At 36.3% G+C, this 4,926-nt stretch overlaps 1 pseudogene; it reads right to left on the reverse strand.

Annotated features, from left to right (window-relative positions):
- Positions 1-4,202: 4,202 nt before the first annotated feature.
- Positions 4,203-4,543, reverse strand: LOC123805187 (annotated as a pseudogene).
- Positions 4,544-4,926: the final 383 nt, after the last annotated feature.

The following is a 4,926-nucleotide window of genomic DNA, read 5'->3' on the forward strand; positions in this document are numbered from 1 at the left end:
ATTTTACCCACAGTAAAACATTTTTCAAAATTAGAGATGATCTTCTGAAACCCTGCTGCTGCTTTTTCAAGTAAGTTTCTATAATATTCTAATCTGTTTTTATGATTTCAACAATCTTTTTTCCATTTAGTAAACTTTTAATATTTATTTATTTATTTATTTATTCATTCATTCATTCATTCATTCACTAGTGGTAGATTCCATCTAAAGAAACCACTTTGCCTATCCATAAGAAGCAACTCCTCATCCATTAAAATTTTATCTTGCGAGTACCACAATTCAGTCACATATACAAGCTCTACTTCTAATTCTAATTCTTTTGAAATTTTCACCACATCTGCAGTTACTTCCTCCACTGAAATTTTGAACCCCTCAAAGTTATCCATGAGGGTTGGAATCAACTTCTTCCAAACTCCTGTTAATGTTGATATTTTGACCTCTTCCCATGACACATGAATGTTCTTAATGGCATTTAGAATGGTGAATCCTTTTCAGGAAGTTATCAATTTACTTTGCTCAGATCCATCAGAAGAATCACCACCAATGGCAGCTATAGCACTACAAAATGTATTTCTTAAATAATAAGACTGAAAAGTTGAAATTACTTCTTGGTCCAAAGGCTGAAGTACGTATGTGGTTTTAGGAGGCACAAAAACATTAATTTCATTGTAAATCTCCATCAGACCTCTTGGGTGACCAGACACATTGTCAACAAACAGTGGTATTTTGAAAGAATTTTTTTTTCTTAGCAGTAGTTCTCAACAGTGGGCTTAAAATATTCAGCAAAACATGTTGTAAACAGATGTGTCATCCAGGCTTTGTTGTTCCATTTATAGAGCACAGGAAGAGTAGATTTAGCATCATTGTTAAGGGTGCTAGGATTTTTGGAATGGTAAGTAAACAGTGGCCTCAACTTAAAGTCACCAGCTGTATTAGCCCCTAACAAGAGAGTCAGCTTGTCTTTTGAAGCTTTGAAGCCAGGTATTGACTTCTCTTCTCTAGCTATGCAAGTCCTAGATGTCATCTTCTTTTAATATAAGGCTGTTTCTTCAATGTTGATAATCTGTTGTGTAGTATAGCCACCTTTATTAATTATCTTAGCTAGATCTTCTGGATAACTTGCTGTAGCTTTTATATCAGCACTCGCTTCTTTACTTACATGTTTATGGTATGAAAATGGTTTTTTTTAAACTTCCTAAACGAACCTCTGCTAGCTTTAAACTTTTCTTCTACAGCTACCTCACCTGTCTCAGCCTTCATAGAATTAAAGAGAGTTAGGTTCTTGCTCTGGATTAGGATTTGGCTTAACATAATGTGGCTGGTTTGATCTATCTAGACCACTAAAACTTTCTCCATACCAGCAATAAGGCTGACTTTCTTTTTTTATCATTTGTGTGTTCACTGTAGTAGTACTTTTAATTTCCTTCAAGAACTTCTCCATTGCATCCACAACCTGGTTAACTGTTTGACAGAAGAGGCCTAGCTTTTGGCCTATCTCAGTTTTCAACAGGCTTTCCTCACTAAGCATAATTATTTCTAGCTTTTGATTTAAAATGAGAGATGCACAACTTTCTTTCACTCAAACACTGAAAGGCCACTGTAGAGTTATTAATTGGCCTAATTTCAATATTGTGTCTCAAGAAATAGGGAGGCTCGAGAAAAGGGAGAAAATGGGGGAATAGCTTGTCAGTGGAGCAGTCAGAGCACACTCAACATTTATCAATTTAAGTTATCAACATTTATCAATTAAGGGAGAGGGATAATGGTAGAAAGAAGGGGAAGAGACTAGTCAAAGAACATGTATGAATGACCCACAGACGTGGACAGCAGGGTGGAGATTGACTGTGGGAGCAGGGGATAGGTAGGGCAGAAGAGAGCAAAGGGGGAAAAATTCGGACAACTGTAATAGAACAACAATAAAATAGTTAATACAAATGATAAATGAGTTCAGATTTGTAAAGCATTTAGGAAAGTGCATGTCTCATGGCAGACACTATTTAAATGTTAATACAAACAGTGATCACAAAGAAATCAGTTTGGGGGCCATTGTTAGGAGAAATATGGAGGGATATTTTGTGATGTACTGGACATTCTTAGGTAAGGGAGAGATTTTTAAGAGGTGACTTCTAGGTTTCTGATTTATGGGACTGGATTGATGGTGGTGTCATGACCAGAAAGGGAAAAATAAAGTAGCATTATATACTAACTATATGATGTTGGACATTTGAAGTTTCTCTGCCTCATCTGTAAAATGGGAATAGAATTTAGTCTTTCTGAACTCTAATTAATTCTATGTACATAATCCTATTAAATAAAATTGATGACTGTTTGTTTCCCAGTCTTTATATCTCTCATTTCTTTTTCTTCCCTTAGTGTACTGACTGGTGTCTCTAGCGATATGTTAAATAGAAGCAATATTAAGAAGCATCCTTCTCTTGTTCCTGATTTTAGAAGGTATGCTCATAAACTTTCACCATTAATTGTGAACTTATTGGTAAGTTTTTGGTTGATATTGGTTGATACTCTATCAGTATATAAGACAACTTTTCTCTTTAAGGGCTTCAAGTAAGCCCTTTAATCACGAATGGGGTTTAAATGCTATTTTTTCAGCATTCATAGAGGTGATTACATTAATTTCCTCTCTTAATTCATAAATATGTAAATTAATGAATTTTTAATCCAAAACCAACCTTGGTAACATGCCAAAAATGAAATGACTTGGTAGAAATCTCCTATAAACATTCAAGTCTGGTGCCTTTTATGGAAAAATATTTTTAATTAATGATTTGGTATATTTTTAAAAATTTTATTGCTGTTCAATTACAGTTGTCTCCATTTTCTCCTCATTACTCTCCCCTGCCCTGCCCACCCCCACCTCCCACACTGAATCCTCCCCCAGTTGTCTTTGTCCATGGGTTTTTTATGTGTTCCTTGATGACCCTTCCCCTTTTTTTTCTCCATTATTCCCCTCCCTCCTAGTTACTGTCAGTTTGTTCTTTATTTCCATGTCTCTGGTTCTATTTTGCTCACTTGTTTGTTTTGTTGATTAGGTTCCACTTAAAGCAGAAGCTTTTTAATTTGATGTAGTCCCATTTGTTTATTATTTCCTTTGTATCCCTTGCTTTAGGGGACATATTGGTGAAAATATTGATTTGATGTTTTTAATGATTTTTATATCTACTTGAGTTTTCTGTTCCTTCTTGAATCAGTTTTGATACAGGGAATTGTTTAGATTATTTAAACATTTAAATTTATTGGTGTAATGTTTCCTTAGAATTATCTTGGTAATTACGAAATTCATCACTGTATTTATGGTTATGCTCCCTTTTTTGTTTCTGAAAACAGGTTTTTTTTCTTCCTTTTGCCTCAGATACAATATGACCACACAGTTTGTTCAGCTGAAGAAATTCATAGCCATCATTAGCATGAAAACAAGTTTTATATAAATAAAGGTTTAAATATATTATATAACATTAAAACTGAAGGAAAAAAAAAGCCCCAAATCAGTTTGAGATCACATGGCCCTGGGCAGCTGTTGCTATTAAGTTGAAATGATTGACATATCAGTTTAAAATTGGTTCCCTTGTCAAAAGTTTAACTCTGATAGAAGCTTGACCTTGCATTCTGGTGTTTGAACATCAATTAGCTAGTATATGTTTGGTGAAATAAACCTTGGTGGCAAGCCAAAAGTTCTTTTCACCTCACTATTTGGTAGATGGCTGCTCTAAACTCTACCCACATAGTTATGTTGGAGATCTTTGAGTACCCAAGGCTCCCAATAGTGGTACAGATGCTGCTGCTGCCTAACCCATCCTCTCCTCTAACCTTCACCAAACATTGTACAGGTGGTAACATTTTTCTTACAGCAGGGAACTCTGCTAACGAGCTTATGTCCAGACATAGCCGTTTGTGGTCTTGGAGCTCTGGCCTTGGCTGAAACATTATGTTATTGCTTTGTTTCAGACTGGACACTGCCAGGCGCCTACTGCTTGACCTCTGTTTAAATGAGGGACTTCAAAGCTAGACAGCATGGCTCTTTTCAGTTTATTTCGTGAAGGCATTACACTAATCCAAGTTAAAAGCAGGCTCCAAGCAGTTACATTATACAAGCTTTGAGGTTTTTAAACTTGTGATAAGGGACAGAAGGGAAATTCCACTCATTGCAAGAAATCCTCACATAAATTTCAGTGAGCCCAAAGGACTTAAAACCCATGAACTTCCAGCTCATCTTCCTTAGCCAGTCCAGTCTCTATGAGGAATTAGCATATGTTCTTGTGCTGGTCACCCTGTAGCTGAATTACTTCTCCATATTCTAGATGCTCAATTACAGTACCATTGCAGGAAAATTTCTCCTTAAACACCTTCACTCATTATTTTTATTATAATCATCAGTGATCACTTGGACAGTAGTAAAAGTCTTCCTGCTGTTTCTCTGTTGAATCCTTACTTGGATATAATGCTCAGTGGCAGCAGGAAGCAGAATATCACCCTTACATGCACCAGCAAAGGGGTTGAAAAAGTGAATGTTCTGGGTAGTAGACATATGATTCAATGATGTGATTCCTCTTCCTCAGTGGAAATGGCCTGTGGAAGGAAGGCTATGGCAGGAGAAGGGGGAGCAGAGCCTCAGGAAGCAAACAGGGAGGGGAGGCTGCTGAGTCCTGGTGGCCACTCAGTGACTGGATGCTCCTTTTATTTCTTAATAGTGTTTATTTGTGCCTTCTCTTTTATTCAGTGTTAACAAAAGTTTGTTGGTTTCCTCCCAAAAAGTAAAAGTCCAGGACTAGATAGCTTTACTAGTTGATTTTACCAAACATTCAAAGATTTGATAGCTATCCTTATCCAACTCTTCTAAAACATTGAAGAAGAGGCAATACTTCCTAACACATTTTATGAAGCCAACATAACCCTGATACCAAAACCTAG

The sequence above is a fragment of the Phyllostomus hastatus genome, unplaced genomic scaffold, assembly GCF_019186645.2.
Source record: "Phyllostomus hastatus isolate PE091 unplaced genomic scaffold, TTU_PhHast_1.1 phas_scaffold_28, whole genome shotgun sequence".
Lineage (NCBI taxonomy): Eukaryota > Metazoa > Chordata > Mammalia > Chiroptera > Phyllostomidae > Phyllostomus > Phyllostomus hastatus.